At 46.6% G+C, this 16,331-nt stretch overlaps 1 protein-coding gene across 4 annotated transcripts in view; it reads right to left on the minus strand.

The window, feature by feature from the left end:
* Positions 1–16,331, minus strand: part of LOC126293451 (uncharacterized) — a 693,872-nt gene that overhangs the window by 446,059 nt on the left and 231,482 nt on the right. The window lies entirely within an intron of this gene.

Consider the following 16,331-nt stretch of genomic DNA (forward strand, 5'->3'; position numbering starts at 1 on the left):
ACCGGTCTGTTCTCACTCGAGAGTGGGGGCCGACAGTGGTCGCGTGTCACTGGGCGGAAGGCGAAAGACGGAGCAGGCCGTGAGGCTGGCTCCCTATGTCTCAGCAACAGGTACAAGGCGCTTCACAGTGTTGACGATAAATGTGAGCCAGCACGGGTTGCCTCTCCTGTTGGGCCAGTGGTCGATTTTCCTGCCCAGTCCGGACGAGTACAGAGCGTGGGTATGCTCGTCATTGGGAGCTCCAATGTTAGGCGGGTGACGGAGACCCTCAGGGAGATAGCAGACAAGGCGGGAAAGAACGCCAGTGTGCATTCGGTACGTTTGCCGGGAGGTCTCATCCGTGATGTGGAGGATTCGCTGCCGGCGGCTGCCGGGCGCACTGGGTGCAACCAGCTGCATGTAGCGGCAGATGTCGGCACGAATGGCGCCTGCCGCTTGTGTTCTGAGGCCATCCTCGGCTCCTTTCGGAGGCCGGCTGATTTGGTATGTTCTATGTATGTTAGCCCAGTACTTAGGCACATCTGTAACTTTTCCTTTAGGAGTGGTCGGTTTCCTGACCGATTAAAGTACTCGGTAGTGAAGCCACTTTATTAAAAAGGGAGACAGGGATAATGTTCACAACTTTAGACCTATTTCTATGCCATCCGTGTTTGCTAAAGTTATCGAGAAGGTTGTATATACAAGGTTACTGGAGCATTTAAGTTCACCTAATTTGCTGTCAAATGTACAGTTTGGCTTTAGAAATGGTTTAACAACTGAAAATGCTATATTCTCTTTCCTCTGTGAGGTTTTGGACGGATTAAATGAAAGGTTGCGAACGCTAGGAGTTTTCTTTGATTTAACGAAGGCTTTTGACTGTGTTGACCACAAAATATTAGTGCAGAATTATGGAGTAAGAGGAGTACCTCACAATTGGTTCACCTCTTACTTTAAGAACAGAAAGCAGAAGGTAATTCTCCGCAATATTGACAGTGGTAGTAATGTTCAGTCCCAATGGGGCACTGTTAAGTGGGGCGTTCCCCAAGGGTCGGTGCTGGGGCCGCTGCTGTTTCTTATTTATATAAATGACATGCCTTCTAGTATTACAGGTGATTCAAAAATATTTATGTTTGCTGATGACACCAGCTTGGTAGTGAAGGATCTTGTGTGTAATACTGAAACAGTTTCGAATAATGTAGTTCATGAAATAAGTTCGCGGCGTGTGGAAAATAATTTGGTGCTAAATCACAGTAAGACTCAGTTTTTACAGTTTCTAACTCACAATTCAACAAGAACCGATATTTTGATCACACAGAATGGGCATATTAGAAGCGAGACGGAACAGTTCAAGTTCCTAGACGTTCGGGTAGATAGTAAGCTCTTGTGGAAAGCCCACGTCCGGGATCTTGTTCAGAAACAAAATGCTGCTTTATTTACCATTAGAACAGTATCTGAAATAAGTGACATTTCAACACGAAAAGTAGTCTACTTCGCATATTTTCATACGCTTATGTCATATGGTATTATTTTTTGGGGTAATTCTTCTGATTCAAAAAGCGTATTTTTGGCTCAAAAACGGGCTGTTCGAGCTATGTGTGGTGTAAGTTCGAGAACCTCTTGCCGATCCCTATTCAATAGTCTGGGAATTCTGACATTGCCCTCACAGTATATATTTTCTTTAATGTCGTTTGTTGTTAGCAATATTAGTCTATTCCCAAGAGTTTTCAGCTTTCACTCAGTTGATACTAGGCAGGAATCCAATCTGCATGTGGAATGCACTTCCTGGACTCTTGTGCAGAAAGGAGTGCAGTATTCTGCTGCATCCATTTTCAATAAGCTACCACAAGATCTCAAAAATCTTAGCAGTAGCCCAAACTCTACACTGAAGAGTTTCCTCATGGCTCACTCCTCCTATTCTGTCGGGGAGCTCCTGGAAGATCTAAAAACTTAAGCAAATTCCTGTGTTGCAATGTTGATTTTCTTTATTAAAACTTACTTGTCACCTGAATTTTTTTTTTTATATTTCATTTTATCGGTTTCTAATATCGTGTTATAATTTCATGTATTGAGTTGTTCCATGACCATGGAGACTTCTTCTTATTTGGTCCCACGGAACAATAAATAAATAAATAAATAAATAAACTGGCAACGCACTCGGAGTGCAGACTAAGCTGTATATTTGTAGCATCGCACCCGGGGTTGATCGCGGTCCTTTAGTTTGGAGCAGAGTGGACGTTCTCAATCAGAGGCTCAGATGACTCTGCGACGGTATCGGATCCGAATTTCTCGATCTACGCTATCTGGTGCAGAATTGTACGATTTCCTTAATAGATCAGGCGTGCACTACAAGTAGGAAGCGGCTACTAGGGTAGCGGATTGCATGTGGCGTGCACATGGGGATCTTTTAGAGGATCCCTCCCTTCGGAGCAAACACGATTTTCCTGTTAAAACGGCCACAGCGACCTCAGAGAATCTTGGTGCTCGCAGACCAGAGATAGAAAAGTTTAGTATGATTTTAGTAAACTGCAGGAGCATCCAAATAAAGTTCCTCTAGTATCGCTTACCGAAGTTCATACAAACCGTCAGGTGGCTTATGGACTGTTGACTTAAATATTACACGAGCAAAACATCGTTTTCGGCTTGAGTATGGACTTTGACCAACTGATGGCGTTTTTCACTTACAAAACAATTAAGAAATGGGACTTTGCTTTCGAAGCCAGGCACTCAAATGCTGCAAATGGCTCTGAGCACTATGCGACTTAACTTATGAGGTCATCAGTCGCCTAGAACTTAGAACTACTTAACCATAACTAACTTAAGGACATCACACACATCCATGCCAGAGGCAGGATTTGAATCTGCGACCGTAGCAGTCGCTCCGTTCCAGACTGTAGCGCCTAGAACCGCACGGCCACTCCGGCCGGCGGCACTCAGAGGCCACCACGGTTTAATAGCCGTGTTAGAAAAGCGCCATGTAAACAAAGACCACTTCATTTCATATTCAAGAGAACCTAGGTGACAAACAAAAACTGAACGAAGAGAAAATGAGCGTAAGGAGAGCAATGAAAGAAGCATTCAATGAATCTGAACGTAAGGCGTTGTCAACCGACCTGAGTAAACACCCTAAGAAATTTCGGTCGTATGTAAAATCAGTAAGTCGGTCAAAATCATTATATATTCGCTCAGCGACCACACCGGCACCGAAACGGAAGATAACAGAGAGAAGGCAGAAATATTGGATTCCGTCTTCCGAAGTTTTTTCACCACGGAAGATCATAACACCGCCCCTCCTTTCAAAAGTCATAATGGCAGATTTTGAGATAACCGATCGCGGTATCGAAAAACAGCCACAATCGATTAGTAGTGGAAAGGCGTCAGGACCAGATGAGATACCTATAAGAGTCTATAAAGATTATGTGAAAGAACTTGCTGCCCTTCTAGCAGTAATTTATCGTAGATCGCTTGAGCAACGAAAGGTACCTAACGATTGGGAAAAAAAAAGCGCGGGTCATTCCTGTTTATAAGAAAGGCCGTAAGACAGATTCACACAATTACAGACCTATATCGTTGACGTCAATCTGTTGTACAATTATGGAACATGAGCTGTGCTAAAGAATTATGACGTTTTTGGAAAATTAACATCTATAAAAACCAACATGGATTCCGCAAACAGAGATCCTGCGAAACTCAGCTCGCTCTGTTCCCCCATGAGATCCACAGCGCAGTGTACAAATGGTTCAAATGGCTCTGAGCACTATGGGACTTAACATCTGTGGTCATTAGTGCCCTAGAACTTAGAACTACTTAAACCTAACTAACTTAAGGACATCACACACATCCATGCCCGAGGCAGGATTCGAACCTGCGAATACCAGTCGCGCGGTAGCGCAGTGGACAACGGCGCTCACTCTTATGCTGTCTTTCTTGACTTCAGTAGGGCATTTGACACCGTCCCGCATTGCCGTTTAATGAAAAAAATGCGAGCATACGGAGTATCGGGGCAGACTTGCGACTGGATTCAAGATTTTCTTGCAGATAGAGCTCAACACGTCACTGTTAACGGATCAAAATCGACAGATGTAAAGTTAATATCCGGAGTACCACAGCGCAGTGTGATACGACCGTTGACAATATATATAAATGATCTAGTAGAGAGCGTCGGCTGCTCTTTAAGGCTATTCACAAATGATGCAGTTGTCTGTACCAAAGTATCAACGCCACAAGACAGTAAGAATTTGTCGAACGACCTGCAGAGAATTGACGGATGAAGCAGGCTCTGGCAGTTGATCCAGAAAGTAAATAAATGTAACAGGAAAAGAAATCCACTACTGTACAGCTACACTATTTATGACAAATAGCTGGAGACAGCGTCTGCCGTAAAATATCTAGGCGTAACTATCCAGAGCGACCTTAAGTGGAAAGACCACATAAAACAGGTAGTCGGGAAAGCAGCTACCAGACTCAAATTCATAGGAAAAATCTTAAGGAAATGTAACTCATCCACGAAAGAAGTGGCTTACAAGGCGCTCGTTTGCCCGATTATCGAGTATTGTTCATCTATCTGGGATCCCTATCAAGTAGGATTGATAGAGGAGATAGAGAAGATCCGACGAAGAGCGGCGCGTTTCGTCACGGGATCGTTTAGCTGGCGAGAGAGCGTTACGGAGGTGCTAAACAAACTCCCCTGGCAGACGTTACAAGAGAGGCGTTGTGCATCATGGAGAGAGTTACTACTGAAATTTCGGGACAGCACATTTCAGAATAAGTCGGACAACGTCCCTTCATATGCATCTCGCGTGTTGGCCACGAGGAGAAAATTCGAGAAATTAGAGTAAATACAGAGGCTCGGGAATGAAACAGGGTTGGAGGGCTCAGACAGTGGTTCCTAAAGTACCCTCCGCCATACACCATTAGGTGGCTTGCGGATTATGATGTAGAGGTAGATGATGATGAACAAGAAGAAAATATGTAACAGCGTTGTTCAGCAATCATTCCTCGCTTGTAGGATGCTTTCCATATTGAATTTTCATCAAGTCTCACTGCCGTAAGTGAAAAGCTGTAAAGCATAGAGAGGTGAGCTTCCTCTAGAGACAAACCGGAATCTTGGCTTTGAAGACCCTGTTTAATTCACCGAAAAGAAATGCAGGTCATTTTTACCGTCTGCTCATTTCTTTCGCTGTCCCGCCACTAATTGTCTTCAACTGTCGTAAACAAAAAAATGGTAATTATAATTAAGTCGACTTTCATACGCCACCCGAGAAAATGGCCGCAACTCAAGTACCGAGGCCTCATTAGCAAGCGACTCAACCAGCGGAACTGTAGGGAAGGAAGCGGGCGGAAGAGACAGAGTAGGGGAGGAGAGAGGAAGTAGGCGGCGAGGAGCTAGGGGGAAGGAGACGGCGCTGGGAGGGAATACGTGAGAGAAGCAGACGGAGGGGAAGCTACGGGAGGAGGCGAGTGGGATAAAAATGAGAGGGGCCAGCCACCGACAGCAGAGGGCGGGGGGGGGGGGGGGGGGGTGGCGGGGTGGCGGAGAGAGAGAGAGAGAGAGTCCGTTATCACACGGGACGGGGAACACCACGGCCTCCAGACGGCCTTTTAGCAAGAAAGAAAGTGGCGGAAGGAGGGAGGCGAGACTGCGGGAATTCGGAATGGGGGTATTACGACACGGCGGGCTCCCGTGTCGGAAACGCCGTAATTTGAAATCTATTACGAGAGATTTGCTACCGTTTCAGGTCTCACGTTGCGAGAATCCCGATTTTGCCGAGCGGCAGTGAGAGCACAACGGCTCTTATAGCGTGGAGAGGGGGAATAATCGTGGCTGGAAATTTTCGAACGAGGATAAGATATCCATATACACTTCAGAAAAGACGACGGAGAAACGGCTACAAGCATACCACACCACGATCAGGTTTTTGATTATTTACACTATTCGCCATTAAAATTGCTACACCAAGAAGAAATGCAGATGATAAACGGGTAGTCGTAGGACAAATATATTATACTACGACTGACATGTGATGACATTTTCACTCAATTTGGGAGCATAGATCCTGAGAAATCAGTACCCACAACAACCACCTATGGCCGTAATAACGGTTTTGATACGCCTGGGCATTGAGTCAAACAGAGCTTGGATGGCGTTTACAGTTACGGCTGCCCATGCAGCTTCAACACGATACCACAGTTCATCAAGAGTAGTGACTAGCGTATTGTGGCAAGCCAGTTGCTCGGCCACCACTGACCTGACGTTTTCAATTGGTGAGAGATCTGGAGAATGTGCTGGCCAGGGCAGCAGCCGAACATTTTCTGTATCCAAAAAGGCCCGTACAGGACCTGCAACATGCGGTCGTGCATTATCAACATGCGGTCGTGCATTATCATGCTGAAATCTAAAGTTTCGCAGGGATTGAGTGAAGGCTAGAGCCACGTGTCGTAACACATCTGAAAGGTAACGTCCACTGTTTAAAGTGCCGTCAATACGAACAAGAGGTGACAGAGACGTGTAACCAATGGCACCCCATAGCATCGCGCCGGGTGATACGCCAGTCCATCGCGCCGGGTGATACGCCAGTCCATCGCGCCGGGTGATACGCCAGTATGGGGATGACGAATACACGCTTCCAATGTGCGTTCACCGCGATGTCGCCAAACACGGATGCGACCATCATGATTTTGTAAACAGAACCTGGATCCATCCGATAAAATGACGTTTTGTCATTAATGCACCCAGGTTCGTCGTTGAGTACACCTTCGCAGGCGCTCGTGTCTGTGATGCAGCATCAAGGATAACCGCACCCAGTCCGTGCTGCTGCAAACGTCGTCGAACTGTTCGTGCAGATGTTCTTGTCTTGCAAACGTCTCCATCTGTTGACAGGGATCGAGACGTGGCTACACGATCCGTTACAGCCATGCGGATAAGATGCCTGTCATCTCGACTGCAAGCAATACGAGGGCGTTGGGATCCAGCACGGCGTTCCGTATTACCCTACTGAACCCACCGATTCCATATTCTGCTAACAGTCATTGGGTCTCGACCGACGCGAGCAGTAATGTCGAGATACGATAAACCGCAATCGCGATAGGCTACAATCCGACCTTTATAAAAATCGCAAACGTGATGGTATGCATTTCTCCTCCTTACACGAGGCATCACAACAACGTTTCACCAGGCAACGCCGGTCAACTGTTGTTTGTGTATGAGAAATCGGTTGGAAACTTTCCTCATATCAGCACGTTGAATGTGTCGCCACCGGCGCCAACCTTGTGTGAATGCTCTGAAAAGCTAAGCATTTGCATATCACAGCATCTTCTTCCTGTCGGTTAAATTTCACGTCTGTAGCACGTCATCTTCATGGTGTAGCTATTTTAATGGCCAGTAGTGTATATTTATGGCACATGACGTTCAGGAGTCAAGTATCTATCCTCCCCAGTAATTATACGCAACTCTGAAAATTTCTCGAGTAAATCGACTGTGTCTTTAATACCATAAAGAAAAAACGATTTTTCAACAGGCAGCGTGGTTCTGTGTTAGAATGTTCACCTGTCATGTGGGATACCTGAGTTCGATTACGGGCCGACGCAACGTTTTAAACAAATGTTGACGTTTTACATGCATTTAAGTGAAGCGTTGAATAGACAAAGGTGAAAGTATTCTTTTTCCCTTAATTTAAAGAATCTTTATTAACAGTATTTTATAAAACGCCGGTAGATAAGAATTTATATCTGCAATGAAAACTGAATTTTTGTGTGGGACATGTAATTACAAAAAGGAATACGTGCCATTTTCATAAAAATCACAGTCAAATAATTGTTAATTTGGATATATTTGATGAGCTTCATATTTAAATGTCATAGGTCGGTATCAGGTGCGACTGACGGATGACATCGAAAAAGTGCAAAGAAGGGCAGCTCGTTTTGTACTATCGCGAAGTAGGTGAGATAGTGCCACAGACACGATACGTGAATTGGAGTGGCAATCATTAAAACAAAGGCGTTTCTCGTTGCGACGGGATCTTCTCATGCATTTTCAATCACCAGTTTTCTCCTCCGATGGCGAAAACGTTCTGTTGGCGCCCACCTACATAGGGAGAAATGATCATCACGATAAAATAAGAGAAATCAGGGTTCGCATAGAAAAATTTAAGTGCTCATTTTTCCCGCATGCCTTTCGAGAGTGGAATGGTAGAGATAGAGCATGAAGGTGGTTCATTGAACCCTCTGCCAGGCACTTTATTGTGAATAGCAGAGTAATCACGTAGATGTAGGTATTCGAACTGAACGGAAAACACGAAAAATAGTGACCGAAATGAGGTTCGCACCAGCGATCCACCGATTAGTAGTCGCGGGAGCTATTAATTTTTTCCCCGTCCTTATGTATTTTATGCTTGACCTAAATGTTCACAGAACATGCAACATGGTAAAAAATTTGCACATGCTTGGATTCGAACCCAAGTGCCCCTACATGGCAAGCGAGGATTCTATCACAGAGTCACGCCACCTCTCGAAAAATCGATCTTGCTTTAGCGTATTATATACAGTCGCTTGGAAAACTTTAAATTATACACTCCTGGAAATGGAAAATAGAACACATTGACACCGGTGTGTCAGACCCACCATACTTGCTCCGGACACTGCGAGAGGGCTGTACAAGCAATGATCACACGCACGGCACAGCGGACACACCAGGAACCGCGGTGTTGGCCGCCGAATGGCGCTAGCTGCGCAGCATTTGTGCACCGCCGCCGTCAGTGTCAGCCAGTTTGCCGTGGCATACGGAGCTCCACCGCAGTCTTTAACACTGGTAGCATGCCGCGACAGCGTGGACGTGAACCGTATGTGCAGTTGACGGACTTTGAGCGAGAGCGTGTAGTGGGCATGCGGGAGGCCGGGTGGACGTACCGCCGAATTGCTCAACACGTGGGGCGTGAGGTCTCCACAGTACATCGATGTTGTCGCCAGTGGTCGGCGGAAGGTGCACGTGCCCGTCGACCTGGGACCGGACCGCAGCGACGCACGTGTCGTCTTCAGCGATGAGAGTCGCTTCTGCCTTGGTGCCAATGATGGTCGTATGCGTGTTTGGCGCCGTGCAGGTGAGCGCCACAATCAGGACTGCATACGACCGAGGCACACAGGGCCAACACCCGGCATCATGGTGTGGGGAGCGATCTCCTACACTGGCCGTACACCTCTGGTGATCGTCGAGGGGACACTGAATAGTAGACGGTACATCCAAACCGTCATCGAACCCATCGTTCTACCATTCCTAGCCCGGCAAGGGAACTTGCTGTTCCAACAGGACAATGCACGTCCGCATGTATCCCGTGCCACCCAACGTGCTCTAGAAGGTGTAAGTCAACTACCCTGGCCAGCAAGATCTCCGGATCTGTCCGCCATTGAGCATGTTTGGGACTGGATGATGCGTCGTCTCACGCGGTCTGCACGTCCAGCACGAACGCTGGTCCAACTGAGGCGCCAGGTGGAAATGGCATGGCAAGCCGTTCCACAGGACTACATCCGGCATCTCTACGATCGTCTCCATGGGAGAATAGCAGCCTGCATTGCTGCGAAAGGTGGATATACACTGTACTAGTGCCGACATTGTGCATGCTCTGTTGCCTGTGTCTATGTGCCTGTGGTTCTGTCAGTGTGATCATGTGATGTATCTGACCCCAGGAATGTGTCAATAAAGTTTCCCCTTCCTGGGACAATGAATTCACGGTGTTCTTATTTCAATTTCCAGGAGTGTATTTCCTCATGAATTTGCTACATTGGAACGCTTTGTTGGATTGGTATCTGAGTTCTCAACTTCACGAATTACAAAAATCCGATTGCCGTCTCGGGTCCTTGTGGGATCGATCTGCTAGACAAGACGAGGAAAACACTACAAAAACGTGTGGTTGATTGACTTATGGGAGGGGACCAAAGAGAGGGCTCATCGGTCCCACCGGATTAGGTAAGCATGGGGAAGGAAGTAGACCGTGACCATTCAAAGGAACCATCCCGCCATTTGCCTGAAGCTATTTAGGTAAATCACGGAAAACCTAAATCAGGACGGCCGGATGCGGGTTTGGACCGTCGTCCTCCCGAATGCGAGTCCAGTGTGCTGACCACTGCGCCACCTCGTTCAGTCACAAAAACGTGTGCTATGATGAGAATCGGCAACAAACACTGCAACAACTCAAACGTCCCCTTAGAAAAATTAATGAATTTCTGTGCTGGTAAACCCCTTACGTTATTTGATTTTCAAACAGCTGAGCAAAACTGAACGTACTCAGACATTTTGCTCTTTACCTATTCTGATCAACACTAAACTGACACACAATATTTTTAGCGCAACGCAATCTGACTTTCAACAATCCCTACAAAAGAATGGTCCTGACTAACATTAACCTATACCTTTCACAAATCACTTACCTCACAAAAATCTTCGTTACTCGAACTACTGCAATACAGCGAGCGCCACTACTGCCAGCGAAATAAAAGATTCAATCTACTTAAAGGCACTAACTACTGATAGGCATAGTTAGCAAATGAAAGATTTTGATGGAGAACAAACAATGTATTCACCTTAATAGTGTTCAAAAGACATAATGTATGTATCAGTTCATGATATCCAGTCTTACAAATTTCCTTTTTCTGACGGACACACGTCCAGATCGTACGCTCTCAAAATTCCGCCATCTCTCCCCCCACATCCACCACTCAGTTCATGATATCCAGTCTTACAAATTTCCTTTTTCTGGCGGACACACGTCCAGATCGTACGCTCTCAAAATTCCGCCATCTCTCCCCCCACATCCACCACTCAGTTCATGATATCCAGTATTACAAATTTCTTTTTTCTGACGGACACACGTCCAGATCGTACGCTTTCAAAATTCCGCCATCTCTCGCCCCACATCCACCACTGCTGGCGGCTCACCTCCAACTGCGCAACGCTACGCGCTGTTAACAGCCAACTGCCCAACAGTACAATAGCAAATTCCAACAATGCAAACCAGCCACAGACTGTACACAGCACAGTCAGTTATTTTGATATAGAGCGCTACATGGCATTACGAACATAAAAAACGTAAACAGCCTACTTACACAACATGTAAACGAGACAGATGCTGACAGCGTAACACTGAAATAACGCGAATGTGCCGTAATCATTCTACGAAAACAATACGGCTGCTGGTGGAGACAGGATGAACGAGGAACTCTCCAAATATCAGGAGGTGTGATCTCTTCAAATCTAGACATTGGCATTTAACAACCACGTGCGAAACAACACCACTCGAGATGGAAGTCCGAGGGTGCCAGATTTTGACTGTACGGTGGATGAGGCAGTGATGTCCAACTCAATTTGGCGATGTGTTCCCGGGTTCTCAGACTTGTTTGTGGGCGTGCATTATCGTGTTGGAGCTAGATTTCTGCTGGATCCTTGTCCGATCGAACACGTCAGGATCGGTTCTCGACTTTATTCAGCGTCTTCACGTATAACTCTGAATTGATGGTTGATCCTCTTGGCATCACATCCACGAGAATGACGCCACACAATCCCAGAAAACTGTCACCGCGGCTTTTCCGGCAGAGGGGTTTGTCTTGCATTTCTTCTTTTGTCTTGAATGAGGATGATGCTGCTCCGTAGACTGCCTTTTGGTTTCCGGTGCAAAGTGGTGCACCCAGCTTTCGTTCCCCCGTAACGATGCGTGACACAAAGGCGTCTCCGTCGGTCTCAAAACGCTCCAACAATTCAGATGAAATGACCTTTCTTTGAATCTTGTGGTCCACTGCGAGCATTCGTGGAACCCATCGTGAGCGCCTGTTTGAATATGCGAGAGTCTCGATTACTGCGGACTCACTTCCAACGTTGACCGACAACTGTAGAGGCAATTGTCGAGTTGTGATGCGCCGGTCGGCACGGATAACGGCGTCCGCAAGACTCAGCACGTCTGGAGCAGTGGCTGTGACAGGACGTCCCCAGCGTGGCTGATCGTGGAGCTCTGTTTCTGCATCTCCTGAGGCTGTGACTTTCTTCATCCATCGCCCAACTGTACTCCTATCAACTGCAGCATCGCCATTCACTGCACACAAACGTTTACGCCACCTGCCAGAACGGTTCGAAAGTTCACCGGCTCAGAGAATAAATATCAAACGTGAAGCACCGACAAGGAAGTTTGTCAATGTATATTAATGTTTTTTTTTTTTAATTGGGTCATTACTCACTGAACGAACCTCGTACTTGTTTGCTGAACTACCTGTAAGTGTTTTTAGTGCACTATATACTATACTTCAAGTATGGAGACACATCTGGACTCCTGTCACTGTTATCATTGAGGTCAGTTCTGTTCATCCACGTCAGACTGAGTAACCTCGATAAATTAATGTAAGGCAGCACTGCTTGATTTGCGCCCGTAACCACGGCCTAGTACGATATTTGCGCTGCTATGCGAATCAATAATCTCTTTCAATGGTTTTCACTTTTCAGATGAGGTGGGGTGGTAGGAAAGGGTTACCAAACACAAGCTCTAACCCGTCTTTACAGAAATGCCCAAAATGCCTCAATGAATATTCAACGAGAGAGATGTACCCAGCTTTGACTCCGATCCAACTGATGTGACGGGCAACAATTGGACAGTTGTGCAAGAGCATGGTTACTGAATGCTTTCAGTGCCTTGGGAAAACGGTGGCTCGAGAATTCAGTAATCATTAAATTGTGATGGTAGCTTAAAAGGGGGAGCAACTGCCATGAGTACACTATGACTCTCTTACGGTAGCCAAATGCCTCGTCACCAGACAAAATCCATCTGAAAACCTTGGGAGCAACTCTCTAAGATGAATATGATTCTCTTAAGGTAGGCAGTTTTTTGCGTATCGCTTATGGGGGACTGGATACAGCAATCATGTAAATGTGATGGTGGCTCAAAGAAGTGGCAGAAATAACTATGACTCTCTTAAGGTAGCCAAATGCCTCGTCACCAGACGAAACCCATCGGAAAACCTGAGGAGCAACTGCCTGAAGTGAATATTATTCTCGTAAGGTGGACAACTAGTTGCATTTCGCTTTTGGTGGACTGGATACACTAAACGTGAAAATGTGAAGGTGGCTTAAAAGGGGGAGCAACTGGCATGAGTAACTATGACTCTCTTATAGATGCAGGAACATCTGCTCTTGGAGACCTCGGTCTCCAAGTCAATTCCGGAAAGTGCTTCACTCTCGCCCTCGCTGCGTCTGGCCGCGAGAAGAAGATTATGGTCGATGACACCGCGATCTTCAGGGCTGGGTACACCATCCTCCCAGACCTGGCGATCGAGAGCACTTTCCGGTATCTTGGCCTGGAGTTTTCCACGAGCGGACGCAGCCTCTTCCATCGGAGGCGGGAGGTCGAGCGACAGCTGAGCGTCCTGTCCAAGATACCACTCAAGCCACAACAGCGTTTGCATGCCCTCAGAACCGTCATCCCGCCAGGAATCCACCATGGCTTGGCAATTTCGAGGACCCGCCTTGGAGCCCTGTCAGCAATGGACACCACCATCTGCATAGCCATAAGATCTTGGGTGTGCCTGCCAACGGACGTCCCTGTTGGTTACTTCCATGCCCCAGTGGCATCTATCTGGGGGGCTGGGAGTGGCAACAGCTCGCTGGCTCGGGCCTCTTTTGCGGCGGAACTGGCTCGCGAAGATTTGGGCACTGGGTGTCCTATCTGTCGGGACAGCAGATGACTTTCTGGGGCGCGAAACTGGGAGGCTTGAGCACCAACTTCGGGATAACAACACTATCATATGGACGACCAATCAAATGGGCCGAATGTGGGCTGAACGGCTGCATCTGTCGGTGGACGGCGCCGCCCTTAAGAAGTCTGCCCGAACACCAGGACAACATATCTGGGTCGACAACCCACGACTAGCTGCTATTACTGGCCGCGACGTCATCTCCTGCATCCATACTAGGATCAACGCCCTTCCAACCCGGGCACGGTTGCAGCGAAGTCGCGCTGGTGACACTAACTGCCGGGCAGGCTGCATCGCTCAGTAAACTGCGAATCACGCTGTCCAGCACTGCTTCAGGAGTCATGACGCCCGTGTGAAACGCCACAACGCCCTTGCGTCCTATATCGCGCAGTGACTTCGTCGCAGGGGCTTCGACGTTCATCTGGAGCCCCACCTCAGGACATCCGAGGGTCTGAAGAAGCCGGACATCGTGGCAGTTCGTGGAGATGCAGCCCATATCATCGATGCCCAGGTAGTTGGCGTCAACCTTGACATTGATGATTGTCACCAGCAGAAGGTCGCGGTCTACAATAGGGAAGCCGTCCGCAATTAGGAGCCAGATCCCTGCAGTCAACAACATCACCACCAGCTCTTCAGCTACCATCTCATGGAGGGGGGTGTGGTGACCCACCTCTGCACAGGACCTGCGTCAGCTGGGATTCAAGAACCACCACTTCACGACGATGGCTACGCAGGTACTTATTGGAACTGTAATGGCAGCACGGCGGTTTGATACTATGACTGCCATAAGGTGCACGATGTCCCGGACAGGTGTCGGGTGATGGCCCAATTGTGTGTGTCTACGCTGCTGCCTGGCGCCTATCACAGGCATAACACCATCTTCGTTCACGTCTTTTACTGTCCGGCGAGTGTTTGTACTATATATGTCATTTGTAAACCCACTCTGTGGGTATATATATATATATATATATATATATATATATATATATATATATATATATATATATATATATATATATGTTGTTGTCTTCAGTCCTGAGACTGGTTTGATGCAGCTCTCCATGCTACTCTATCCTGTGCAAGCTGCTTCATCTCCCAGTACCTACTGCAACCTACATCCTTCTGAATCTGCTTAGTGTACTCATCTCTCGGTCTCCCTCTACGATTTTTACCCTCCACGCTGCCCTCCAATGCTAAATTTGTGATCCCCTGATGCCTCAAAACATGTTCTACCAACCGATCCCTTCTTCTAGTCAAGTTGTGCCACAAACTTCTCTTCTCCCCAATCCTATTCAATACTTCCTCATTAGTTACGTGATCTATCCACCTTATCTTCAGTATTCTTCTGTAGCACCACATTTCGAAAGCTTCTATTCTCTTCTTGTCCAAACTAGTTATCGTCCATGTTTCACTTCCATACATGGCTACACTCCAAACAAATACTTTCAGAAACGACTTCCTGATACATAAATCTATATTCGATGTTAACAAATTTCTCTTCTTCAGAAACGCTTTCCTTGCCATTGCCAGTCTACATTTTATATCCTCTCTACTTCGACCATCATCAGTTATTTTACTTCCTAAATAGCAAAACTCCTTTACTACTTTAAGTGTCTCATTTCCTAATCTAATTTCCTCAGCATCACCCGATTATATATATATATATATTCACTGACGTGAAAAAGTCGGCTTAAATAGTTAACAGCCACGTCACCAGACCAAATCCATCGCAAAACCTGAGGAGCAACTGCCTGAAGTGAATATGAGTCTCGTAAGGTAGACAATTAGTTGCATATCGCTTTTGGTGGACGATACAGTAATCATGTAAATGTGATGGTGGCTTAAAAGGGTAACAACCGGCAGAAGTAATTATGAGTCTCTTAAGGTAGCCAAATGCCTCCTCACCAGACCAAACCCATTGGAAAACCTGAGGAGGAACTGCCTGAAGTGAATATGATTCTCGTAAGGTAGACAATCAGTTGCATTTCGGAGGACTGGATACAGTAAGCATGAAAATGTGAAGGTGGCTTAGAAAAGGGAGCAACTGCCTTGAGTAACTATGACTCTCTTAAGGTAGCCAATTGCCTCGTGACCGGACGGAACACATTAGAAAACGTGAGGAGCAACAGGCAGGAGTAACTATGAGTCTCTTAATATGATGGAGTATCCGTCTTTGTTCTGTCTTTTCTTTGTCTTTTCATATGTGTTTTCTTCTTTTACATACATAAGTTTTTTTATTATTACGGTGTTCGCCCTGTAAGTCCCCACCCTGGTGGCGGACATTGCCGACGTACATAACACCTGATGTACCATATTGTATTTATTTTTCTATTTATGTATGTATTATTCCGAAGGAATAAATACGGCTGCAAATAGCCAAACGCCTCCTCACTGGACTGAACACATTAGAAAACGTGAGGAGCAACGGGTAAGTTTAACTATGAATCTCTTAAGGTAGCCAAATGCCTCGTCACCGGACTGGACACTTTAGAAAACGTGAGGAGCAACAGGTAGGTGTAACTATGAATGTCTTAAGGTATCCAAATGCCTCGTCACCGGACTGGACACTTTAGAAAACGTGAGGAGCAACAGGCAGGAGTAACTATGGATCTCTTAAGGTAGCCAAACGCCTT

Source organism: Schistocerca gregaria, chromosome 10 (assembly GCF_023897955.1).
Source record: "Schistocerca gregaria isolate iqSchGreg1 chromosome 10, iqSchGreg1.2, whole genome shotgun sequence".
NCBI classification, from domain to species: Eukaryota; Metazoa; Arthropoda; class Insecta; order Orthoptera; family Acrididae; genus Schistocerca; species Schistocerca gregaria.